A 27,876-nucleotide genomic window follows, 5' to 3' on the forward strand; every position below is an offset into this window, starting at 1 on the left:
TTATACAAATGTAATGTGTACCACGATAACACGCCTAACTGCGCTTCACTTCAGGGTTGCTAATTAGATTTGACTTTATCATCATTCATTACATTCTCCCACATCCCGCACATTCCGTCTCTTCTCTTTATCACGTTGAAACAACACCGTCAAAATGAATGAACGTCAACGAAAAGAGTGAGGATAAACATTGAAAATAACTAGCAAGATGATGTACCCTTCGCCACAATGCACGACCGCGTTCCATCGCCCGAAATGAGCTCATCTTCCGTTAGAATGGAGATGAAGGACGCAATTAGTGGTTGGGAAAGAGAGATAGAGAACTGTCGAAAAAAAAGAAGGGGGAAGCCAATTCATCTATCCCACTAATTACGCACACTTAAGCTCCAGTTTACAGCGGTTTGCAAATAGAATCAAAAATAATTAAGCAATCGCGGTGTCACTGTAACAAAAAAATGCGCATCAACACCATTAACTGAGACTGTGCTGCAAGGACGCTACGTATGACAGAGCCTTGTCATACCTCGTTTGGTATTTTGTGTTGCAAATGGAAAAAAATAATTACTTTTTCGAAGTGTATTTGCACCTTCGTATGTCCGTTGAGCGTTACCGTTTGGGGAAGAAGTTTTGTAATATTTACCGACGAAAAAAAAGACAAAAAACTGACCAGCTCTTTGTAATAGACATCATACGCGATCATGCAATTTCTCATACTTACCTGAAAGCTTTTCACTGTTCACGCTGCCAAAAAGGCGTCCGATCAGCTGAGAGTTTGCGTTAAAACAAATAGCAACTGGGGAGAATGTAAAGCATGGAAACGGGGAGCAAACACACAAAAAAAATCGCCAATCAAACAAGAAGAAGCCAGCTACCCCTACCTCCCTACCGTCTTACGAAACACCAAGGAGAGCCCCTCTAGGGGGAAGGGGGGGGGGGAGTCAGAAAGAGAGCGAACAAAAACCCACCCCAAAGCGCAGTTAGCTTAAATGATGGTGAAAGACGCGAGCGAGAGCCAAAACCGCGAGATGCGCCAAGAACGAACCGATCGACGGGTCTCGATCGTTCGCTCGCGGAAGATCTGGAGCTCACCAGCGAAACGCCCAACCAGCCTGCCGCCGTACCCTGTCTCCCCGTGCCGAACCGAAGAGTGAGCGCCGGAGCGCCGGCGGCACCAGCGGTGCGAAAACACACGAGGCCCGCTGCTATATTACCGACCGGCCGGGTGATGCGAGCGATCATTTCACTTCCGTCCATCAAGCGGTGCAGACGCAAAGAAAGCCGTCGTTGTAGTAACGTGCGCAGCGCAGCCTCCAGCCTGAAAGGTTCGTTCGGATTCGTTCGGTGACAGATTCGTACGCAGTAGTACGCCCAGAGTCTCGGCTGTTACTTCGCCGACGCTTCCCATTTCCATCGCCCATCGGAGACATCTGCTCGATCCCGTTCTTGGCGTGCGTGTTCCCCAAAGTGCGTATGTGCGTTTGCGTGTGTGTCGGTGCATGAGAATCGGGTCGTATCGGTGTGCGGTGTAAGCCAGGTAGCGCATCCCCGGGACAGGCGAGCGAGACATAATTGTGGCACAGTGATCACCAACCGCGCGCGCGTTGAGTAATCGTGGTCTCGCGTGCGTCCGTGCCAGTTTTTGTTCGGCCGTTCGTTCGTCCGCACCAGTCCAGTGTGCCAGTGTGTCCATTACCGCGTGGTGTGCGGGTCAAACGCGTCGGTGAATCGGTGACACAGCATCCGGCCCGGCGAGGCAAGCCCGCTTCGGAGGAGGGCAAATTTGCATCCAACTCCAACGGGAGAGGCAGATCGGCGCAGATAGCAGCAGCAGCAGCAGCATATTTTTGCAACATTAGCATCAATCCGACCGGAATCGATCAAGTGGTATGTGATACTGTATTTACTTTACCTGTACAACCCCTTCCCACCGCGTTAGATAAACCCACCCGCGGGGGAAGTGTGTCTCGAAATGGGGGTTAATAATGGTGGTGCCTTTGTTGGAAAAGTAAAGCCTTCGGGAGGGAGCATACAGATGAGTTGCTTGCGAACTGTAAGTGTTGTTGTTTTGCTGGCTTTTATACGCAACGGGCTGGGGGTTTGGCAGTGTGTAGTTTTGCCAAAGAAAGTTACACACCGGACGTTCGGGGCGCAAGAGAGGGTACATTTAGTTTTTTTCGGGGAATTGAATTGAAGATCTATTCCAATCATCAATCGCCGTTGTTTTTTGTGTGTGAGTGTGTATTTTGGTTTTAGTTCCTGATCGAGAGAAACGATGATCGGCTACTTGCTTTAGGGGATGATTTTGATGTGTTTTTTTGTGTGTGTCTGCTCCAGCAACGTGCACTAGAAGGAAACAATAACGAAATACAGCAGCGGGGCGCAAAATGATTGGGGAAGTGAAGAAGGTACACGCGCGCTACTAGAGATGCTGGAATCGATCCGGCTACATTGTACGGCACGGAAGTGCCGTTAGATGATTTTTCGAGCCAGAAGCCGTACGTACTTTGTGGGTGTGCGCTGTTCGATTGCTCCCATCTCCACCCTTGCTGCTCGCGTTTGTTTGCCCCTCGCAGCGGCAACTTTACGCAACAGAGAACCGCCTTCCCCGGGATGGCTCGGCTATCGGTGTTCTTATAGCTTTACTTTTGTTATCTCCTTACCTCCCACAACCGACAAGAACAACTACCACCCCGCTTTGGCAACCGTTTTTCGGTGGGCAGGGAGTGTTTAGCTAAACAACAAAACCTGTGGCTCTTGCCCGCGGCGTTGGATTCAGCAGGCTCGAGCGTGCTTTACCCGCTGGCCGGTCGGTCGATCGATCGATCTTGCGGGAACGGGCTGAATCGCTGGGGTACGGGAGATGCCTGCGGGCAGAATGCCTCTCACGGCCATCGCCAAACTGCCCAAGGTCATTGAAGCATATCGCCCCGATCACACGTACAATCTCGCAACGGAAGGAACGGAGTCGCCAGGGCATTGAACTGGGCAAAACAGTCTCGAGCGCGCGCGCGCGCGCGCCGTGAATATGGTCAGGATGGTCTGGGAAAAGATCGAACCAAAGGGATGAGGTTTTGTTATGCGCGCATCCAAGAGAAGCGATTCTTATAATTTGTCTTGTATCCGATCCGTCCTGCCATATTTCGCCACTCGACAACGGCCAAGTCCCCGAAGCGAACAGCCTCTCAACCGGCACACACACACACATACACACACGCAGTACTTTATGTCTTCCTCCCTTTATTTCGTGTTGATTGGCGCACAAGAGTCCCCAGACACACACACACACACACGTACCAACCCGTCCAAAAATTGCACTTCTGGGCCTCCAAAGGAATGGGGAGGGATACAGCACTGGCGAAAGGGCGGGGCACGAATCCTGCTTTTTTCCCTGCTGGCCGTAGGGTTAACGACACGGACGCCCAAGATCACATCGCAAACAACAGAGCGACCACGACGACGACGTTGGTCACGGAATCGCTTTTAACGCGCTCTGCCTGGGCTAAGGTGATTGTTGGTGATCAGCGAAAATTAAGCACACACATGCATGCGCCCATGTAGTGATCGGATCAGGTTGGCTGAAGCGATAAGGATTTTTGGCACGCATATGAATTAGCTCATTAACGCACCATTAAGGGTGTGGTTTTGTTTGTTTTTTTTTCTTTCTTTCTCTCTTAAGCAGAACCACACACTCAGCCGCGATTCACGGTCCAGATAAATGATAAATATGGGCTTCATTAAGAACTTTATCGACGTGGTTTTCAGACTCGGCAAGATGGGCGTACATCCCAACTGTAATCAGTGCAGCATCTGCTTACGTACTGCTGCTCGTCACGAAGTGTCATCTGCAGTCGATCGTCACATCCAAACGTCTGACAGATCGCCACTCCCCGTTGTTTGACAGATCGGCAGTGTTTAGTAAATCGTCACGCTTTCAGCTCCGCGACGTATCTTCTGCACACGTTCATAAGAAGCACAGCAGCAACAACAAAAACAAGCAACATTGAATCGACCCTTTTTTCCGTTCTCGCACCACGCGCACGGGATCGATCGATGCCACTCGATCTTGGCGGCGCAAAATATTAATTAACGTCCTCGCGCGCCAAGGCAGCTGCGCGAATGACCTTGCCCGTGGAACGACGGTCAAGGTTCTGGAAAAAAGGCCCCCCTTTCGCAAGACGTCTCGACGTCCTGTTTTGCAACACTTCAGCGAAGAAGGCGATAAAAATAAAACGCGAACGGATAACTCTCAAGCGGACGGGGACTGGGAATAAAAGAGGGGGGCAGGAAAACACTGCAATCTTAAGTCACAGAACACAGCGGACAGAAACTTCGGAGAGCGTTGGACTTGGGAACTGGTCTGGTGGATGCGTGATAATGTGACAAAAAGGAACAGCCCATCGTTTTTCCACCAAACTGTCCACTGGGTCTTTGAGGGGTGCAACAAAAAAAAAAAACAAGACATCAACTGAGGATGCTCGATGACCACAAAATAATGAGCCAACGCTGCTGTGCGCCTGCTGAAATCTGTACCGAGCAGTTAAATGACCCCGCGCATTCGAACCAGGACGAACTTGACCAGCAGCAGCTCTAAGCACACAGCAGAGGAGAAGCAGAAGAGGAATGAGCTCTAGGGGGGAAAAGAGCTGGTGAAGCACAGGGTGCCAGCATTCCCAAGCGCGGCCCCAGTCAAGGGGTCCATCCAAAAACGATTAAATTAAAACTGGTTTCTGTGGTTCTCGAGTTATTGTGTCGCATCCGTCCCGTTGCTGGCTGGTGCTGAGGAGCGGGTTTCCTATAGTTTTTTTAAAGTGTATTTCTTCTCCGTTCTTATTCTGCTCTCCTTGCATCCATCCATGTCATTCGCTGCTTGCTTCTTGTACGCGATCGTTTCTTGTGGCTTGCGCAATCGTGCTCCAACGACGCAACCAGAGGCAGACCTTGTGTACCTCGTACGCTAGCAAAGGTTTAGCACAGACAGAGTGTGCCAAAAAGACCCGCAGCATCATCTTCCCCGGGTCCAAAAAAGGGAATCGATTTGAATCTCATTCCCAATTGAACCCTGTTCATAATTTCGGGACGCTCCAGCTCCAGTCACTCGCCACAGGTGTTATCTGCGCCGTGGTACGATCGATTAATTTCATCCATCATAGCTCAATTAATCGACAGGGCTCCGAACTTCGATTCTGGCAATACCTTCGATCGTTGTGTGATCAACAGCCAGACGCGATTAAATTTGCACGCGTTGCGGGATTGCTCGGTAGGCAGTACAATCAGGCCACGGCGAAGATGTCACGCTTTAATCGGGTTCGTCGCTTAACGCTATGTAGCGTACAGTCTCGGCCTGGTAAGACAGCAGGTGGTGGTAGATCCCGTTAGTAGTGCTAGCTGCGCTACAACCCAGGACTGACCAGCCCGACGTGACGATACTGGATGATACCGTCATCAAAACTGTCACATTAGCAACGGGAACCAACACAAGAAAGCGTAAAAAAAACGAAAAAACCCAGCCGCCCATTCCTATTCCACTCCAAAATTAGTCAACAAAACGAATCGAAGCGCGCTGAAGCGAAATATATTTACCACTTTAGCCGGGAGGGGGAAAGAGAAATCAATCCCATTTCTCGCACTCCCAACTGAAACAACAACAAAAAAAAACAAAAAAACAACAACGTTCTCCCACCCTTGTGCAGTCTAATTTGCGAGTGTGAATTTCAAATCAGGAAACGAAATCGAACCGCAAATGTGCGCCAACCTGATTAGATCGCTCGTTTGTTTTCGCCTTGGGCTTGGGAGATTTACGTTTTTAAAAATGTTTTCACACCACCACCAGTGGTTTGTGTTAGGGGAAAAATAAATTACCCGAAACCGAACCAACCCTGAACCCCCTGAACTGAAGATGGATGATGACGCACAAGCCCTGAACGCGAGCGAGAAGACCTTGACTTACGAACGGATCGGCTGCTGCCTTAAGAAAATAGTAATTTCATCGCCATGCTCCATATAGTGATTGGAAGCGAAAGTCCACACAAAAAAAGGGAGTGAAAAAGCGATAATATTAGGTGCAAAAATTAATGAGTTACTAACCTGCTGGAGGTGCCGGATCCTCCTGACTATGATGCCCCTTTTTGGGGGGAAGAAGGGTGATTTACCACAGACAATGGGATTTGTTTTTGATTGGCGAGATCGGCAGCGAACAAAGCTATTAAAGCCTCGGCACAGCCACACGCTGGGACGGTGGTCGATTTGGGACAAGCAAATAAGGCCTCTGAATGCAATCGGGCAGGTGAAAACTGTACGCTCCGGTTTCCCTTCCCCGTTCCAAGCGATTGGTGGCCTTTAAAGAACGTCTCAGCCGGACTTTCCGAATTGCAATCCTGAAAACGGCTGAATGGCTTATCACACAAACACACGTATCCAACTCGGTTTCAGACGCTGACCCTATTGCCACTTTTTCGCTTGTACTTACGATGCAATCCGATAAGATCCGCGCCGCATTGTACGTGCTGCGTACCTGGCTAAGCTGGCTTCGCTGCTTCTTACGGAACGCCTTTGCGCCGACCACCAACCAGCCAACCGTGCCACGCGCCCGTGCGCGGTTGCATATGAATGGAAATTGGTTTTTGCCCCCGTTTTTTTCCCTCGAAACACACCGTACACCGAAAGTAACACCGTTAACGAGGCGATAAACTGCTTTTGTTGCTGCTGCGCGCCTTCCTTTTTGGCCCGGTCGTAGAGAAGAGCTCATTAATCGGCTCACTTTCCACGGTGTCGCCCGCCGAAAGTGAGCTGCTGCTTAAATGGAAGGAAGCGGAGCATACGGCACCGGCGGCAGTGGAAACAATACACAATACTGCTTGCAATACCAAAACCGTACCTGAAATACAAATCCGACCAGCAAACCGGAAAATGGTTATAATTCGGTAAGTGAGATTGCATTGCCCGGTGAGCTCCCGATTAACGGAAACCGCCGCAATGGAATGTAATGTGTTGCATATTGGACAGATTGGCGGCCGCGAACAAATTAACCTTGTTTGTTCATTTTAATGCCGGAAGATTATGGCACCTTTGTTACCGGGAATGTGTCGTTCGGTGCTTTGAAAGGTTAAAGTTATATATTGTACAAATTGCTCAATAAATTACTGTTGTTGTACTGTGTGGGTAATATAAATGGAGGCTGATGATTATGACGTCAGAAGAACGATATTTTTAGATAATTTAATTTACAATGTTATGTTCCTTCTATTCCTAAAATATTCCTCCTATAAACGTTAGCGTAGATCAGGTTTGTTGTTTTGAGTCTTTCCTTTCCTACGCGCAAATCACACGTGATTAATGTTATCGAAATGATTTGCCGCTCTAATTACCCCCGAAGACAGATTTACCATCCAGATAGGTTGAATCGTAACAAAATATTCCTAATATCTTTTATGCATTCCTCTTACCGTTTTGCAGCTAGCTGAACGTACAAAGAAAGATCGTCATTCCGACTACATTACGCTTCAATGCCATTACTACAAAAAAAAAAAACAACCGCCAAATGATGTACTTTATCATCCCATAACTACCCCCTTTCAGGCAGATTAATTTCGTTCAATTAGCCAGATAAACAGACCATCTTCGGGCTAGCGTGCCAATGCCTTATCGTATATCTTTCGCAGGCGAAGATTTATGCACCGGATAGGAATTAATCAAACCTTTGTCCACTCAATTAAACACCGCCTCAACATTAAGCCGCCCGACACACGGTGCACGGTCCCGTTAAGGCAAAATTGCCGGTGGTGTACATTACGGCCGGTGCAAGATCGTATCGCGGAACAACACTGCTTCAACGCACAACACAACAACACCTGCTCGCAGAGCAAGGTCGCGATACTTTTTGTTCATCCCCAAACCGCTGGACCACTTTAAAAATCGCAAACCGCATACATCACGGTTTGAGATCACCTGTCATAGGATAATGTCATCGGCATGATAACATCCCCGCTTTGGTTCGTGACAAGACGTTGTGTTGTTGGTTATGCCAGGTTCGGTTTGCCAAACTTTGGGGCAATCGCGTCGAACGGGATAAAATTTCCACACCAGCCCGATCCGTTTTTTCCCCGGACACTGGGATAGACATCGGAAGGCGAGGAGGGGGTAAAAACGGTTGTACACTTTCTAAATTTTTGTACCAAAAAATTTCGCTCCACGCAAAAGCGATCGTGTTTAACGACGGCTAAGACGCTGCGTGCCCCTTTAGCCTGGTTGAACGTAGGGGTTTTCTCGGAGCCCGGAGTCCAGGCCTTTGGATTTCATATTTCACGACATGTTATGTTTCGCTGCCCGGTGGCATTAAACGGAAGGCTGTCGAGGTTCGGCTCCTCACGCATCCGTCACGTTCGTTTTCACACCTGAAGCAGAGCCGCGGCACTAATTAGGTTTCGTTTAGCCGCGGTGCTAATTGGAGCTTTAGTGCGGGCCCGTACGGGTAGCTGAAGCGGAATCATAAAGCATAGATTTATATTGCCATCCGCCTCTCCCCTCTGCGTCTGTAATTGAGACGTGCGGTTTATTCCCGCGCGTCGATTTGTTAGTTTGTTTTACGTTGATTGATGATGGCAGCGGTCGGCTCGGTCAGGCTCAACACGTTGATGACCTTGGTGTGCGCAGTGACCTTGGTGTGCATGGTTAACACATGTGCATAAACATTAATTTAAAGGATAAATAAACATCAATAAAATGGCAGTTTTTAATTGGTTTTTGATGGGATATCGTTAAAAAATTAATTTGATTTAATAGAAGCTCTGCTCTGTTACATTTAACAATATAATTTTGTATGATACTCTTGTTCATATGGTTGAATCAATACTGCCCTTGTATATAACTCTTCCTATATTATTGTGCATTTATCGCTGTTGACTAAGATTTACTGATACTTTTAATTCCTTATCTTCGAAAAGTATGCAGTATCTTCAAAGGACGCCATTCCGACGTCCGTAGAGTGTATGACAATTTGCATGCTCCAAACGATCTAATCGATCGCTTGTAAATGGAACCAGCTGGCACTCACTTAAACAATACCGCTTACAACCCGCACAAAATGCACATGTTCCTTCGAGCAGAGCGATTAGCCTATCAGTTGAGCATTCCTTTGCCCCATAAAGGCGTTCCAGTGCGAGATTACCGATAGTGACAGGAAAGTGTGGCTCGCTGTAAACGATTTTATTGAAACAACTCTTTCCACGTCCTAATCCTTTTACTCTCCGCCTTTCCAAAGCGGACAAGCGCGTGGAAGGGGTCTTGTCTAATTCATGTTTTCTGCTCGGGCAACCCAGTGGACAGGGGGGACAGGGCAGAGCTTAAAAACGACTGACAAAGCGGCTGAAATTAGCGGCCGTAAAGCGACGCGACACTCTAGCGCACCAACCACCACGGGCTGGTAGAAAGTGCGGGAATGTTAAACAGACTTCCCCCCTTTTACGCTCTATCCTTCCCTTGCATCCCCAACCGTTGCATGCTGTTTCGAAGCGATAGTGAAAGAGGTGGTGATTGGCGAGCACCACGAAACTGTAGCTTTTAGCACGCCAGAAGATGTCTAACGCTCGCGTAACGTTTCCGAGATACATTAGGAATTTTTACGACCACCGATTCTACCAACCCGGGGTACCCTCCCCTGCAACCATGTGAACGGGCCCGTGGAAGATCACCTCCGTTTGATTGCCCGAGAATGGTGCAGGTGCGCGCGCGCAGTTTTGAAACGATGCCGCGCAAGTACGGCGCTGTTGTTGGTGCCGCCCGGTGTTTGTGCGCGCCGGCTTGCGGCTGGTGCTATGTGGTGCAGATAGCGAGATCGATTGCCCATTTCCTGTAGCCCAGGTAGCGGATTCTTGCGCCGGATAAATTTATTCCGCACCAAGACGGCTCTCACGATCTGCACTGGATGGGGCTGGTTGGTCGGTTTGTCTCGCTCACTCGCTCACAACCATGGCACTGAGTGCACCGGGGGGAAAATCTATATTAGATCGTGCTCGAGGATCTAAATTATACGAATTGAGCCAGAGACTAGAGAGAGAGCCAGAGGCGGGCCGGCTGGAAAGGGGACCGTGTCGCAGTCATGTGATACGCCTGTCCCGGGGATAGCCTACCGCAATGTTTACCATTCGCCAGCGCAAAGTGGCGACCGTTCGGGGCGAATCTTACACGCTGTTTTTCCTCCTCTACTCTCCCTGGTCTTTCCACATCAAGCGTGGACCGGTTCACTTAGCGCACACGCCCTGGCAGGTGAAGTGAAACAACAGCACAACACTCCTGAAGCTGGCAGGAATGTAGCGTCGCCCGGTTCGGACATTCTGAGCCGTTCGTTCTTGAGTGGACCAGCGGGAAGTGGTGGAGAGAAAATGATGGATAAAAAAAGAAATTACCTGTTCACAGGTCGTCATCTTGCTCCCTGGGTGCCCCCACCGAGATGCCGTGGGCATGGGACAGAACCACAGGGAAACCCGTCACCGCGCTACACGGTGTAGATACGTGCAATGATTAATTAATGGTGAAATGTTGATGAACAGCACCACCAGCGGAGCGCAAACGATCGTCTGCCGCAACGACGACGACGACTACTACCACGATCACCAAGTCCTATCGGCGTACGACCTCTCGGCCGTGGTAAAGATTGAATCGAATAGCCAATCTCGATCATATCCAATTTGCCTGCCTGCCTGCCCCCGTGCGTAAACCAAAGGGGGTGGTGAGAAAAAAAAGAGAGTTAAGCAATCAGTCTGCAGTCTGTTGGAGTGCAAAAAAAGAGAGACGTTTAAGTACATTACAACCACTGTAGTGAGCAAGGAAGAAGAAGATAAAAACTCGCACGCAGGGAAACAAAAGAGCCGGCTCGCAGTAATGATAGAATATCATGGAAACATTTTACCGATCAGCGAACTCCCGTGCGGCATTAAACTAAACTAGGCACACCAGCAGCAGCAGCAACAAAAAATGCGGGAAGGAAAAGTCTACTTATAGCGCATTCTTTTGGGTGCTTTTGTAGTGAAGCTAGCGCAAAAAAATAGCACTGAACAGCGGAAGCAACTTAAACACACCCACCAAACAGCGCCCGCAGTTTGCAACCCTCCAATCATGAAATTCAAAAACAGCTCGTAGGAGGAGGAGAAACAGCTACAGGAGAAAAAAAAGAAAGCCCTAAAAACTTTTATATAGTCAATGTAAACCATAATAATAATAATAATAATAATAATGAATGAACCTCCTTTATCGCTGAAAATTTCATATTTCTGCCGTATAGAGAAAAGCCGGGTTCGTCTCGTTTACCGGCGTTTAAGTCGTTTGTACTTATTTGGCCGCATTCGCGCGCACCATCCTTCTGCTGCGACCACCATCGGCCCCAGCCTACTATCGTGCCGGACAATCATGCACACACACAAGCACACATACAAACACACACACACACACACACACACACACACACACACACACACACCGTTTTTCGCACGCTCGTTTACAGCGGCCCGGTGGCAGACAGGAAATGTTCGCGACCGCGTGCAATGGCGTGCCAAATGATATCGGGGAAAAATAGAAGGGGGGATGCGAAGAATTTGCACCGCGATTGTGGTTTGATTATATGCATTCAGGTCAGGGACAAGGTACAAGATAGGGTATAATTTCGTTTGGACGGCTAAAAATCGTGTTTGTGTTTATCTTACCACCCACCCCATTCCTTCTCATCTTTTCTCCTGGCAACACACACACACACACACACACATACACTCAGGAACCATTGTGCAGTTTCCTACCTTGTGCTACGTTTATCTATCGCTTCCTCTACGTATGCTGCCAATCTTGTGAGTGCGATTTTTGCGCCGTACCATTTCGCTCCATCGTTGTGCGCCCGTTCGCTGCGCGTTTAACGGAACGCGCCCCCCGTGTGCGCCTCCTTGCCTTCCGACCAGTGGCCGCTATCTCGAGCCTAGGGTCTTTCGCTCTTTTCTCCTCGTGGGTAGAGCAGCATCCGCCGCATTGCAGCTAAAAATAAATCGTTCTCTACGGGAGCGCGGCCTCATGGATGGGGGGGAAAAAGGGGGAGACCGTGATCCCGTGACGCTCTCCATGTCAGTGGATCACGGCGTCAGTGGAAAGGTCGCCCTCGCGTATGACGCACGTGTAATCATACGGCACAGTGCCGGTCGCTTGTTAACCTCCCCGGGCCGGCCCCGGCCACCGATGGTGTGGGTTGAATAGGTTGAATAAAGCGTAAAAAGGGGTGCGCGAGACGGAAGCGCTGCGTTGAGCGTTCCGTTGTTGCAAGATTGCGCGAAAGGGTTTTGGGTTTTGTGTATCCAATTTACCCTACCCCCCCCCCCCCCCCCCCCTCTTTGATATGACGGACCAAAGAGACAGGCCGCGTACGTCCGTCCGGCAGACAGCAAATCGGATCATGTTCCGAAACCGAGACAGCCGGGATCACGCGGGAAGCACGATCATCTCTATGTGTCCCGAGCGGTGTGGTGTTGCGGTTTTAGGTGGAAAAAACAACCTTCTGTATGGGAATAAGGAAAGGTTCACGCTCCAATCGTGCCGTCCATTCATACCGGAATGTTTCGCGCAAACGCACGCAGATGGCTTCCGTTTTTGCGCTTAGTCATCTTAGTCTCTCTGCTTTCCACTCGCTCGCTGCGGCGCGGGATGCAACCGGCTACCGGTTCTCTCGCGGCCAGACATGATGGTACATGATGTTCCGTTTTTACCCGCACACCCTCCATCCAAACCCCACCCATCGCAAACCATTATGCCGCATAGTTCCCGCATCATAAACCATTCCCGATCGTAATTTCTTCTATTTATTACATTTTGCCCCCCCCCCCCCCACCCAATCCGCTCCGGCCCTGCACGGGAGCGAGGAGTATTTCGTTTTTTTATTGTTCGGTGTGTGCTTTCGCTTGAAACGTATTTCCTGAAAGGCCATCAGACCGCCAATAGTCCTTTGCTTCACCGGTTTCCCCGCTTTGCAAAGCAAAACCGACGAGGGAGGAGGGAACGCACGATTTAATCCACTTTTCTTTCCACTGTTGGGAGTGTGTGTATGTGTGTGTGTGGGAAAATGGCGTTCGGCATTTATCAATAAACCACTTCGCTGATGTGCTGCTGTGGTTTGGCTTCATGTACTTTATGTTCTTCGCCTTTTGCCGGGTGGAGCTGTGGTGAGCAGTACGGCACACACACAGAGCGGTGCATTTGCTTGAATGCAACAATGATGACGCAGATGATCGCTGGATCGAAACAGCACGCCCATTGCTGGCGGTGGGATGGAGTAAGCGATGGAAGCATTGGTTTTAATTTTTATTTCATGAGCTGTGGAGGATGCTGTGAATTTCCAATCAGCAAGGGAATAATCTGTCTGTCAATGATCTCGGATGAGACAGGAATAAAGTTGACGATGATTCTTCAAACCCATGAGAACTGTGTAAGCAATGTGATTAATCGCTTTACATTCCTTTTTTGTCCGTAAAAGAGTTATTTTAAACCATTATCTTTTAGTGTTTCTGTTCAGAAATTAGCAGCATATCAGTGAATGGTAAAGAAGAATGGAAATGTAAATGATAATTGCATATCAATACCCAACACAGAAGGGAGCCCAAGCAACTAATCATCCACAATTCTTGCCAGCATCTCGGCTCAACGCAACCCCGACCTAAAACACTGCCAAACATGTGCTTTCCAACCATCAAGGGTTAGTGGTACGATGCCCCGAACGAAACGCTTAGAACGGTATCAAGAACGTTTCTTTCAGAAACGCGCCCGACGTGTGGACCATCTGTGCCCGTCCAATTGCCCCTAGAATGGAGGGGGGGTTTTAATGATTTTTTTTTAAATTTCGCCCCCCAAAATACCGGTCCATCGATTTCCCATTGCAGCGGGGTGGAAAAGGGACGGGACAGCAAGCACGGCATCAAGAATGGGTCGCGCTGGCCGCAAAGATGAACTCTAAAAACAGCCGTTAAATTCATTTCACGCTTCAAGTTTTGCTCACACCGTTTGTGGGGCGGAAAAGAATCTGAAAACTAGAGCCGGCTCGCTTGACAAAAGGATTGTAATTTTCCTCCCAAAAAAAACATAAAATTCGGTGTGAGTTTCGTCGCCTCGTGCGGGGTAAGTTACTGGTAGCATCTGTGCTGTTCGCTACAGCTACCGTTTCAGTTCTTTGACAGGCGGGAATCGGCTGCTCCCGAATCGGTACGGTTCCGCTAGAAGGGCTAGAATTGGCAAAACGGGCCAAACCGAAAACATCGGAATCGATCACTCCATTATCAACACCGATCACGCGTGATCGTGAGGAGCGGTCGGTCCGTCCTTCGCCCGCTCGTTTGACGTAAGCAAGCCGTCTTTGCCCTTCCCACCGAAGGGGGGGGGGGGGGGGGGGAGGTTTGTTTGAGGCGTGAGGGCACGGCTCGGTCCGGAATTTGACCGACTTCCGAAAACGGGGCCCGGGGTCGAGGTTGACGGCTAAATGAGCATCCCCTCGGCGTGTTGCATTATCGCGCAGGCGGGAAGCGTCCAATTCATTACGCCGACATCTTCATCTCCATCATCATCATCATCATCATGATGATTGTCGGTGGTTCCGGGGCCAGCCGTGGGGCCATCCGTACCCACGCGCCTATTTTCGGCGGGTGAGATTAGCTCCACCTTTCCTTTAGCCCTTTACCCTCCTGTCGCACCCCGCTGCTCTTAGTGCATTTGTTGGAGGAAAGTCGACCCTTTTGCAAGTTCACGGCGAGTGTGCGGTGCGGAGGGCGGTCTAGGTTTGACCGCTTAATTGACTCATTTGGAAATTGGAGGAGGCAGCAAAAAAATGAATCGCTCGTTTAGAGTTTCCCACGTGGATTTCCCTTTCCCCGTGCTTCGCTTTCCTCCCTCAGCCTGTGGGCGGAGTGCAGATGCGTGCTGCAACGTGTACGACGGCCAAAAAAAGGGGCATTTTAAGTAACAAAATGTTTCGTTCCCGTGTTTTTTCTCCGCAATGTAAGTGCAGACATTGCTTCCTTCTCGGTTACATCCTTAACCGAACCGAATCATACACATACGCGCGTTGGGAAGATCATTTCTCACGAGTGATCCAATTCCGGACAGGGGAAGCTATTAAAAGCCACACAGCAGACTGAGCAGTGCCGGGAACTGGAGCAGTCGAGCTTACTGGGCCGTCTAGTGTCCAACAAGCTGACAAACATCAAAGCGCAAGCAGGTTAACAATTATGTAAACGCTTGTCAGCGAACAAGCGTTCGAGAACGCTCACGGGTGGGAGTAGCGGGGGAGTGTGTAAACTGTCGACCGGAATGTAGCTGAAAGCTGGGGGAGAGGCCAATAAAACACACAAACAGACATCTAATCCGGCTTCATCCGAAACAGGCCGATGGACGCGTTTACAACCTTATTACTTTATGGCTGTAACCATTCAACCTCCCTCAAACGAGGGCCCATAGAACAGGGTTCCCCCGTAGCTTATTTGGAGCGGTTAGGCAGGATTTTGGGGTATCTTCTAGAAAATGTTAAACGACGACTGCTTGCGGGCCTGCGGGAAATGAAACAACAAAACCTTGTCTTCATCTCCACCTTTTGGCACTCAATAAAAGATGGCAATCGGGTGTCTTTTTGGGGCCGTCTTTGTTTTAGGGAATATCTCTTGGAAAGTGGATGTCTTGCAACAACAAAAAACCGCAGTAAAACCGAAATATAGGAGAAACAAAAAGAAAACATCTCCGGTCCCGGTTAGGATTTTGGCGTTTGGCATGCTTACGCGTGGTGTCGCTGTGGACGTTTAATTTTATTGCTATTCTATTTTATGAGTTTGCCTTTCTTATGTGATCGTTGGAGTGAGGTTTTTTTGCTGTTTTTTGCAAATTTCATTACAGCCATCGAGAGGCGACCGGGAGGAACTGGCGCCCAGCGAATGTAGGTGCGTTCATCCTCTACTTCCCCAACAGACAGACGGCATTTTCTTTTTCTCAATCCTTTCTTCCTCCACTCCAAGCGATCGATCAAATTTTGGCAAGAATTTTACGACGCATCCCCGCGAAACCCGTTACTCGAGTTTTTTTTGGCACATCCTCGTCAATAGGTCGCGACGGTGTCTTATGCGATCGACGGTGTAACAACCATTTTCGAGTACCCTCATCGGGTTGGTAAATTAACACGGCTGGCTGATTGTTTTTTTCTCTCTCTCGTTTTTGTTCTCTTCTAAAAGTTCAACAAGCCTGTTCGATTCTCGTTACGGTGAATTAGGCCCATCAATCAGTGTTGTGGTTGACCTACCTTTTTCGGTGGTTGTTTTTTTGTGTGTGTCCGATTCTGTGGACGTTCCAATAGAATGCATCTCGTGTGAGTGATATCCGTCTGCCGTACGTAGCGTGTCGCTGCACTTGGCCGTTGCTCGAGGACGCGATGCAAATTACCGCTTCCCGGGCGTACGTCATCGTGCCAAAGCGTCGGTGTGTTAATGAAGGTTATTTAAAATTATTTTAATGTCCAGATAATGAGCTTCGGAAAAGAATGATCATGCATTCTGCTAAATATGGCGCATAATGAGACAATAATTGATGTCCTTCTATTGTGCTGTGGGATATAATTGAAAAAAATAATAAATTGTTGTTTAATTAACTAAGTTTGCAGTGAACAACAGAACATTTTGATGCATTTTTGCCTACAAACTTTGGTGTAGTTGTACCGTCTTCAATCCGGTTTGGCGATGTTCATCGTTAATCCCAACGGTTGACTTCATTCAATGGGTATAAATCTAATTTGAATGTCTATATTCGTCCAATCCAATTCAGTTGACCAACTCTCATTTCCCACAGGTGACACACACACACCCACAAACTTGCTCACATTTCTTTCCTCCATCTGTGCCACACAAACTGCTCGCCCGCGTGCAGATAAATTACAATAAAGAATTGACCATCGGCGAGACAAAAAACACCGGCACAAAAAAAAACCTGCCGTCGTGGTTTGACCAGTTTCCAGCGAAAGCGAATGCTCACCCCAATTTCCTAAACGATCGCCCAGAAAGATCGCAAATTTTCATCGATTGGTTCCGGTGCTCGACAGGTTTTTACTGCCGTTTCCCTTAAAATGGCTACTAAAAATATCTAGCCGCGGTACCACGGCCAGGCCTTCGAACGGCCTGGCCTCCCTGGCCCGCCCGTTTGATCTTTATGCGCTCAATTTATGCACGGCATCGGGAATGGGGTCCAAACTTCTTTTTTTTTTGTTCATGGTTAATCCAACACCGCCCTATCTCCTCCCACCAACCGCGGGCCTTACCGCTCTAATGGCTAGACAGCGCTCGGTTCGGTTGCTTTCTTTCATTTTCCCTCCCGGCTCATTTTTTTTAGTCATCCGAAGCCGCTAGCCAACCTTGCTTCCCCCCCCCCTCCCCCCCAGACCCTCTCGTAACGATACCTAGTTGAGGCTGAGATTGGACAAGATCGCCACATTTCGGTATGCTCCAGTTTAAGGCAGCACATGCGCGTTGTTTTGGGTTGCGGGTCCACCACATACTGCCCTGCCCTGCATGGGTATGGCCTTGGGTTTTGTGTTGTTTCTTTTCCTAGCGATCGTCTTGCTTGCTGGAAAGGGGCAAACAAATGTAATGAAATAAAATTCAGGCTCTTTATGCACATCTGGTTGAGGAATGGTGTGGTGTGGTTTGCGCGTACCTTGCTCGCGATCGTGGTACGGGAAGTGGTACGGGAAGCACTTATTGATGCCTTTTCTTTAATGTGGCGAAAGGTAGTGTAGCGCTGCAACGAGGTGAGAAGGAAAGAAATTCACCCCCAATTTTAATGCGCCACACGTCAACTCGCGTACGGGCTGGGGTTGCGTTTTTATGGATCGACACGCTGTGTATCAAGGTCAGGGAATCGTGCAGGATTGTTCGCCTTTCCCACGAGGGGATGATACACTAATGAACAAATGTAACAAGAACTCGACAATTCACCAATGAACATCACAACTTCATTACTTGGGTAGTTTATTATTGGAAGATTTAATCGCAACGCCAATAAGGTCATAATCAAGAACTGGAATTGCTATTTGCAATTGAGCAATTAATTGGTAAACAAACAAAGGCAAAGGTTTACCTGGATAATGGCTACCGGGTGAAGAAAATGCCTCATTTACTTCACCAAACGACTGCAATTCCAACGTCAAATTCCAAAGCGCGCAATGCAAGCGGAAGAACCCTTTTAGAAGAACTAGGACAATGGCCTCGTCTGAACGTGAAGCGTGGTTCCTTCCCTTAAGGTTACTTACTGATTAGCGGCTTACTAGGTTGGTTTGGCTCTACCGCTACATGCCTGATTGGCCAACCGCATCCTTCTTCAACTCCGACGCCTACCCCAGTCCCATTGCTTTCGCGCTGGCCAATATGGCCCTCCCGATTGCCCTTCGCCAGTTCAAAGACGAAATTAGACGCCACAATGGACAATGTTGTTCGTCATTATCTCTCCCGACGATGGATTGTGTGTGTGTGTGTTTGTGTCCGACCACGATCCGATTGTTTGTTTGCTGTTGTTTCTTCTACTTCTTACACCCATCAACCAGAAAGAGGCCCTCTTATACGGTCATCCAAACGCCTCGCAAGCGGTACCGATTTCCGTGCCCAATTCTACCGCGCCCTCGCTCAGCCCCGAGAAGAATGTGCTGCAAAGAAACATGCTGCAAACAACGGCTACTACTGCTGATGATGGGTACAAAATAGCAGCAGCCCGAGCGCCAAAGAACAAACCTAATAAATCAATCATACTGCGAGCGCACGCGGGAGAACCGTGATGGATGAGGAGAGAAAGAGCTTCACCATCGATCGAAGAAAAGCGTATTCGAAGCGTGTGAGTGTGTGTGGACGCTTTCTTTAACTTCTTCTTGTTTACCGATGTTCCGCCACTCTGTTGATGAAAGAATCGTTCGGTTTCGCTTCCCGACGCTACCCCACACACGCGCGCGATTCCCTTTGAAAATTCTGGAACAGCACTCATTGGGAACGCGAGGGCCCATCATCCCACACCCGCGCGATCGGCCCGGATTTATTTCTAGCGCTGCTCGAATGGCCCACTTCGCTGCTCAGGGAAATGGGCAGGAAGTGGCGACGAGGCGAGTGGAGTGGAGGGCGCCAACCGTATGTTCTTTTCGTGTTTGGCCCAATGACCGGTGAGTGTCTACGCAATCTAAACACACAGCCCGCACGTGGGTGGTGCAAGGGGATGGAAGGAAACGGTACCACCGGATGGATGCACACCGAGTGGCGCTACTGGGCCACAAGAATTCAGAAAGAAACACACGGTGTGCGAGCGATGTGTGCAATTTTGACAAAACGACTACTAATGAGCCCTCGATGATGGTCCTGTTAGGCCTGGTCGATTCTATTATCTTCGGGCGCATTGGTTCCGGTCGAACGAAAGGGAGAGGCAGACACGCCAAGATGTGGGAAAACGTGTGCCTTTCCTTGCCTCTGTCAGCCTCTGCTTCTCCCATATGAGGATAGAATTGGGTTATCCGATTGGGCGGCAAAGAGTACCTAAAGAGTGTGTGTGTGTGTTTGTGCTTTTGGGGCAGCGGTATTTTTGCAACGCAAATCTGCTGCCGAGAAAGAATGAAACAAGCGCTAACTTTGCTGGCACAATATTGATTCAACCTGTTGGTGCAGTGTGGTTTTGTTTGGCGGAATCCAAATTCCAATGTTCTTTGGTTTAGCTTGCTAAATAGCAGAAGATCATGGGAAAATCGACACACAAAACAAACACACCCTGGGATCGATAATGGCGCATTACTTTGTTCTTAATGTTGAACAATCTTTTTGAATTGTGGTAATAGGAGGGCGCGTTAGAGCGTCGATCGGCCCATTCGGGCGGGTGTGTTTGATGTGCAAATTAAACGTAAGTGAAATGTGCAATAAAAAAGGCTTAATAAGCAACCTTTCCTACACACTTTGCATACATTCTGGCGTTTGAGTTGAAGCATTCTTTTCCTCTGTATCGGTTCTCTATCAACCACTTAGCGTCAAACGTATCAAACCCCTCTCGGGACAAAGGCACCCATTTGGCACACATTGGCCTCACAGCTCTCAAAAGGCATCTCCAGCTCAATAGATACTTTGCTGTGGCTTTGTTTTAGAGCCTCGACTGAAAAAACTTGACCCTACTCCTTCAACAGAACACGTCCACGATTGAATGCTTCATTTTTCCGCACAAACACACACACACACACCTTGTTTACACACGTCTGCCAACGGTCCCACGTCAAATGGCGAGCGCGCGCCCGATCTTCAAACCCCTAGCACCATCCTTTTGTTCGCTATCGGGCACCCGTCATCAGCGTGTTATTGTCAGACCGACGACGACGACGACGACGACGGTGAGATTGATTGCAATAAATCTTCGCCTCGTCAGCACCCGGAGCCCCCACGCGCGATGGACCGGTATTAATGTTCTCGCGAATAGAGGTTAGAGCATCTTCTTTGAGATGCTCACGTTTTGGTCTACGTGGGCCGTGTGTGTGCTGCTGAAATTATTTATTTTTCATTTGCCATCCACCCGTCAAGAGACGGGTTAGTGGTTCCAGCCCGACGTGGTACCGGTAGGTCTGGCCGACCAGGTGAATTCTTCATCAACGCTCAAACGGCGAATGGAGCTTCTGCATGGACAGGGGGACACGATCACTCGTGGTGCGATTTTTATGGGAATCCTAATTTTATAGCCCTCCTACCGCACGTCGATCGATATCTAACACATTCCAATTTGAGCATTAAAACTCCTACCATTGTGGTCATTGTGGAAAAGGGCACTCGGTTTCAACCGGGTGAAGATCGTGAAGATCAATACTGTGTGTGTGTGTTTTTTTATTGCGATTGCTTAGATTCATCAAATCACAGGAAGAAGGATAGCTAAAGCGAACCAGTCAATGATGCTAATCTTGCTTTGTATGGCGACCTTGCCATTGTTAGACGAGTAGTCGGCGGCGCAAGCAGACTTCAGCCAGCCGGTTGGCCGTCAATAGACATATTGTTCAGATGTAAATTAAATAGCGATCATTAGATTAAACCCTCTTCCCTTTTGCGAGCAAATCGATCGATTCAAGCATCGTCAGCTTATTGATTCAATTGAATCGTGATCCATTATTGCATGGTCGACCGATCATTGATTGACCGAAGGTCTTACTGTATCTTTTTCCCCATTTTCTTTCCATCCATCTCGATTTGCGTACAGCTGTTGTTGCGCAATCGATTTACCATCGGATCGTGCAACTCATGATCGCCAAGGAGATAAAGCTTATTGGATTATCTTCCCTTTACCGATCCATCTAGGGATCACTTCCTGCATAACAATCAGTGTTGTTACCTTTGTTTATTGGAATTCCTGCTTCCCGATCGTGGAAAACCCCCAAACCACACGTATCTTCCCCACAAATTGCACGCATTTTCGCTTTCGCTAATCAAACACACACACACACACACACTTCCGAGACGTCCAGACATTAGCCCTGCAAAGGCGCTGGTAGTTCCCAGTGCCAACCTGCATCAAACTTTCTCGGCCCCATCAGACCCCTACCAGTGGGCTGGGAATAATCATCACGCCGGATCGAAATTTACCAGCTCTCGTTTTAAGGGTTTTGAGTAGCGCCGACCGTGAGCAACGCACACAGAAAAAAGCACGTAAATCTCCCATAAGCAACGGGGTTTGCGGGGGTAAAAAGTCGGCCACCGCGGTACCACGATTTGTGTCGATTAATACGAATTAGTGGCAATATTGCGCACCGCACACAATTGGATCCCATTTCGGGCGGGCATAGGGGGCAGTCAGATCGAAACTATAATCGCCTTGATCCGTGATCCGCACGCGGGGAATTAACCGCGATCGAAGGACCAATTAGGGTGGTGTTTATTAGTAGCTGCAGCTAAAGCCTAAAATCGACTGGGGATGATGATGATGCTGATTGGGGCCGAATGCTAGGCGCGCGTTGGCTAGCCCGACAGATTGGTGATGTACTTTCCAATTGGGAGATAATGAGTGAAACTTGGGAAGCTTTTGATAGGGCTGGAGCAGAAGTTTCCCTTTCGGCAGGTTTCTACGAAATACCCGTTTTAAAGCGAAATCCGGCGAAACAAGCTCAAGTTGACAGTTAATCTTAAATCTGTGTTTTGAATTTAATCTATTCTTTACTTTTGAACTTACTAGAAATTGAATTGTCCCATAGCTTCGTTCCATTCTCAATACTGCTCTCAAGTTCAGTTCGCCCCGGTTTGGTGTGCAAATGTTCGGTTTTGCGCGCATTCTGCGACAGTTGTATTTGTACAGCGGTACGCTCCACCGAACCATTCACTCTTCAGTGGCGTTTTGCACAACTTTCTCCGCTTCGTTGCACCGACCGCAAGACCGCATTGGGATTTTCGCTTCGCTTTGGTTTCGTTTTGCACAAAATTGGGATTCCACTGTCCAGTGGGAAAAACTAATTGCCTTAATTTAGCCGAGCGAACGTGTAACAGAGCAAAGCCTCGAATTCGATACGGGTAATGTGCTGTTTGAAGGAGGATGGAGGTCTGTGTCCCCGGACGGAAGGGGTTTGGTGGTTACGCTGGTTGACGCTTCACTTCCCGCTGTGGGAAGCTTCGTGCTCGCTTTGTGCATGAGCCTGTGCCGCCCGCCCGTTCGTCAGCCCAGCCTGCACAGATCGTGCCTGGGAGATGAGAATTTTCGATTACGAATGCAGCTCTGCTTAACCTGTGATTTTCGTTCGTTTCGAGTGCAAACCCATCTCACCGCCCTTTCCCCCTTTTGAAGGGAAAGGCCCAGCGGGTCAGATTTAACGAGGCAAAGTGCAGCGAATTCTTGTGCGAAATTCTTGCCCCCAACGCGCCAACACAAAGGCCCGAGATGCCATGACAGTTTATGAAGGATCGCTGACTTCCGTGCGGAGTTGGCGGGGACCGGCGAGGTTGAGGGTACACGGGTGTGAAAGGTGTCAGCCACCAGTCGGTCGTGCCCTCACGATTATGACAGCTCATTTGCTCGTTCGTTTACTCCTGCTTAACCTCAATCGCACCCGTCCACCCCAGCAGCACACCGGGGCGGGTGCCCGGCTAAGCGAACCGGACACAAAACCGACACCTTACAAGTGGTTAAGTAATCCCTTGATCTCCTTGGGATAACGAGATGGGGGCAGCAAAGTGGGAGAAGAAAAAAAAATGCAGCAACAGGTGCATGTGCAACGGGAAACCACCGGTGCCCGGGAACGATTAACAACCGAGCCCCTTCGAGGCAGGTGAGTTGAAAGGCCGCCAGAATGGGCCGCGGGAAACGATTCCGGCGGGTGATTAAACTGCCACCCCGCTGTCACCGTGTTCGTACGCCCCCGGTCCGGATAGCTGTCACTCTCGTCTCCGGCGCCTTGGCTGACGCAAGAATGCGAGCAGAGTGAAAGGATTTACGAACATTGCCCTGTTGTCCAATGTGCCGGAGTGTCGTCCGGATGGACAAATTTTGAAGAATTGTACTGAAAATTGAATGCACCCCACGTCCTCCAGTGTGTGCACCTTTGCGGGCGGCATTCCAGTAACGGTTATACCAACAAAAGGTAATCATCATACAAAGTGTCGATCGGGATCCGAGGTTGATGGGCTGCCTGCTGCTTCAATTCCCATGTCCCGTGTCAGAAGCATTAATCTGACAGTTACTGCCTGATGTTGGTCGTTTCGACCGTCCTTCACGAAAGCACCCGGGAAGACGACTCCCGGCTCTTCCACCATTAATCATGTATGATTTATTGCCAGCTATCTGGAAATGAATAAACGATTTATAACACTTAATTATTAGAGTCTAAAATTGGATTTCCACGGATTCCTCCCCCAAAACGGATCATTTAACCCGTACGGTGTGGTATCTTGATTCCGAAGCGATTGGATTCCAACCATCCATCCCATCAAAGGTCTTTGTTTTACCTTTTTTTTTCGGGAAGCTTATGAATTTGTATTACCCATGACGCTCGGTGAAATGATGTTACGGTTCGGTTGTGCCGCTGATATATTTAGCTACCCTGCTCTCGAGGCGTCAATGCGCGACGAAACGATCAGGCCTTTGCCGTTGGATGTTTGCCCATGGCCTGCCCCACGAGGACGCCGCGATCCAGCCAGCGGAAGACATTACAGTTGAATGGCCGAAGGGTTTCCGAGCGCTTAGATAGTTAATTAACCTAAACTACGCGAAAGGTCACGATCGAAACGATCGGCCTTTACGGGGCCGCACGGACGCTGTGATGACCGTTTAATGCTGTCCGCGCGCTCTTGTATCGCATGTTGATGTTCAACATTTCAACATTGGACGTTGGTCGTAAAGCAAAGAGCGATGCTGGCAGCAGCAGCAGCAGCAGCATCAGGGGTAATCAAATATTTCACAATGCACGCGACATTTACGAGCGTATGTCCTGGAGATGAATCTTTACCCAAGGGAGAACCAAAGCCGGAGGAAGCGGAGAACGAAATAGAAGAAGGAGGAGATAACATTAGCCACGGAAAGTAGGAAAAAAACGACTACATCAGGTGCATAGAGCAGGAGGATGGCCAGCATCGGTGAATGGGCTGTCGGCATGCTAATTACGAACCGTGTGCTGTGGGGGCCCGACTTTCGGAGTGGTAGATGGTTGGGGCCGGCTGCTTCAAAGCTACCCGGGTGAAAAAAGGGGCCGTTGCGGGATGCAACACATAATAACATGTGTTATTTTATGCACTGCTGAAGCGTGTCCGGGAGGCTGGATAAGTATGTGCGCCCGAGCTTCGGGTGCAAAACCTCGGACAGCGCGCGAGCCGTTTAGCGCGCGAAGTGCGTCCATCCCCTGGGACCGTTGGCGAGTGGATCAATGGAGGATCAATGTCGCTCCTCCCGGGCCGTATCGTATGGTACGCTGGCATGCAACTATGTCGGGAAAGAGTAATGAATCTCGGGACGTTGAGTGGTAATTGATAGTGGCATGATCCACTTTTGGCAGGTCCGGCAGGAATGCTGTTGCACGCACGCACTGGCACAACCGCTGGCACGAAACCGAGAAACGCGCGTGCGAGCTAAGTACGGTACGGTGAGCTTTCGTGTGCGAGCGCGTGTACACAATTTGTACAAGTTGTAGCCGTTTTTCTTTCCACAGTACAGTGACTTTTTCGCGGTAATGAAAGATCACTAGGAAGCTCTGCTAGGAAGTTGTTGGGAGCGGAAAAGCTTGTCAGATATTCTCAGACGTTGTGCCAGATGCTGATGACATTTCCTTGTTGCCAGAGTATTAAGTGCAGTAGATCAGTCCAAGGAAGGTCGGATTGTCATTAGATGCAGTTAATCACACCAGTGTCAGTGTCATTCATTTTGCTAGAAATTTCATTAAGGGGCCTTCAATAGACTTCAATGCTATTGTAAGACATCTGCAAAGACTAATGATGGTTGTATTCGTCCCATCCGGAAATCATTAATCCGCTCGGGCCCTCGGGTATGATTCTCGGAATACGAGAACTCCCTCCGCGTTGCCTTGAATGCGTATCTGCATACAGTTCCTCCATATCCGGAGCTCCAGACAGGCTCTGGTTGATAGATGTGTCGCGCGGTACGCTTCACTAACGGCTTCCCTGTTCCACACACACGCACCGTTCGGTATTTGGATTAGGATGTGAATGATGAAGCGTTACCGTGAGGGCGCGATCACTGCTATTTGGAATGAAACAAATCGCTCGAGCGTGCGTCAGCAACGTCGATTCTCCAAACGAGGAAGCATCATTTTCTCACCCGTGGTAGGAAGAAGTTGATAAGCGTGGAATACAAGCTCATTTCAGTAGCAGCAACAGCCTTGCCATGTGAAATGTAGGGCTTTCGGAGGCTGTTTTTTTTCGGGCAGTTAGCTAAGATTAGCCACCGGCCGAATGATGATCACCTTGAACTAGAAATCTGAATTCCGGGCGGGTGCAGAACCTTGTTAGCCGTTTCCCACTCAATCCCTTGTCTTTCTACGTCTCCCAAAGATGCAAACAAAAGAACTCCCAGCACGGTTGGTCAGCTTATCTAAATTAATCAATTGATAGTTCGTTGCTGCTGCTGTAACTGTACTGTTTCCCCTTCCCTACTTAGGCTCTGCTTCTCGCTGCTTTATTGGTGCACCGATTTCCATTGAAATGAGGTGGCTGCTTTCGTGCAACAAAAGCTCCGTTCAATTAAAAGAAATTAAGAAAATTCACTCCACCAAAAAGCAACCCGGAAGATAATGGTGGGGCTCGATGACGCTCGAGACCAAGATTGGACGATTAGCGCGCGCTCCTGCACTGCTGCTCGATCGCTCTTCCGATCCGTACCGTTTTCGAGGTTGGTAGCAAAATAGTCATAAAATTGTATTTTATTTCGCGAGCCGGACAACATCCGGCCCAATGATCGGGCACTTCCTCTGGCTAGAGCCGTAGAGCGCTCTCCAGCTTTGCCCGCGAGCGCTTAAAGTCGAACGCAAATTATTTCATTTCATTTCATTTCATTTATTTCATACAATATCCGCCATCAAGGCTAAATATAATAGACTTAAAACTAATTTAATACTAACAAATAAACAAAAAAATTCATGAAAAACTAAGCCTAACTAACCTAGTCTTGACCTAGCAAAAAAGAAAAGAAAAAAAAACAAGAGTAGAGCGTAGAGACTATCATAAACTTAACAAAAACAAAAAAAAAGAGAGTAATAGAAAACTAAGGAGAATAATTAAAGGGAATTAGAAGAAAAAATACGGTTACGGAAAGAGTTAAGAGAGGAGTCGAAATCAAAGAGATAGTAAAAGTGGTTAAACAACCTGAAACAGGACAGAAGAGGGTCATTGAAAGTATAAAGAGTATGACGTGTTTCAATTGACAGAGGATCACGTGGACGAAGAGAACGAGAGGGAACATACAGCGAGATGGACGAGAGTAAATCAGGAGCATCAGTAGCAGAAAGTAATAAGCCACCAATAAAACAAGCCTGAAACACTTGGCGGCGGAAGCTTAAGGAGTGAAGATTGAATAACTGCAATCGCGTTTCATAGGGAGGTAGTGAGGCAGCACCGAACAAACGACGAAAGGCAATCCTGGTAAAGAGGCGCTGAATGCTTTCAATTCTCGAACAGCCATCAATAGTGGGAGGATTCCAGATGATACTTGCATATTCAAGAATAGGCCTTACCAAAGCACAATAAAGGATTCTTAGGATGCTTTGATCTCTAAAAATAGAGGTAAAACGTAAGATAAACCCAAGGGTTCGATTTGCTTTTAGTAGCACCTCATCAAGCTGCAGTTTAAAGTTAAGACGACAGTCAAGTATAATACCAAGGTCACGGATGGACAAAACACGAGAGAGGGAAGCGCTAGAGAGAGTATAGTTAAATAAAATAGGAGAAAGAGAGTGAGAGAAAGAAATAACAGAACATTTTTCGGGACACAGGCGAAGTAAATTGGATGAACACCAATGAGCAAATGCATTGAGGTAATGCTGAAGTCTCAGACAATCAGAAGAAGAAGACACAGGTAAGAAGATTTTGATATCATCCGCATAAAGGAGATGACCATCAGGAGGTAAAACATTACAAACATCATTGATGAACAAAGAAAACAGAAGTGGACTTAGCACACAACCCTGAGGGACACCTGACGTACAAAAAAACTCCTCAGATAAGTACGACCCGGTTTTAACAAACAAATTATACGGTACGGTGCGGGATGGATCTGGATCGCATGGGCTAGCAGCATTGAACTTTGGCTTCGATTTATCGTTTAAAGGTTACGTATTAAAGTGCCCGCACACACACACACACGCGCGCCCAGTTGCGCTCGATGGGTGGTGGTGTGATGGCGCTA

General features: G+C 48.5%; 1 protein-coding gene across 1 annotated transcript in view; it reads left to right on the forward strand.

Annotated features, from left to right (window-relative positions):
* The first annotated feature begins 974 nt into the window (after positions 1-974).
* The window catches only part of LOC120951375 (uncharacterized), a 30,878-nt gene continuing 3,976 nt past the window's right edge, over positions 975-27,876 (forward strand). Inside the window, exon 1 of the mRNA XM_040370055.2 lies at positions 975-1,884. The gene's annotated coding sequence lies outside the window, so the exon portion shown is untranslated. The remainder of the gene's footprint in view (positions 1,885-27,876) is intronic.

Source organism: Anopheles coluzzii, chromosome 2, assembly GCF_943734685.1.
Source record: "Anopheles coluzzii chromosome 2, AcolN3, whole genome shotgun sequence".
NCBI lineage: Eukaryota > Metazoa > Arthropoda > Insecta > Diptera > Culicidae > Anopheles > Anopheles coluzzii.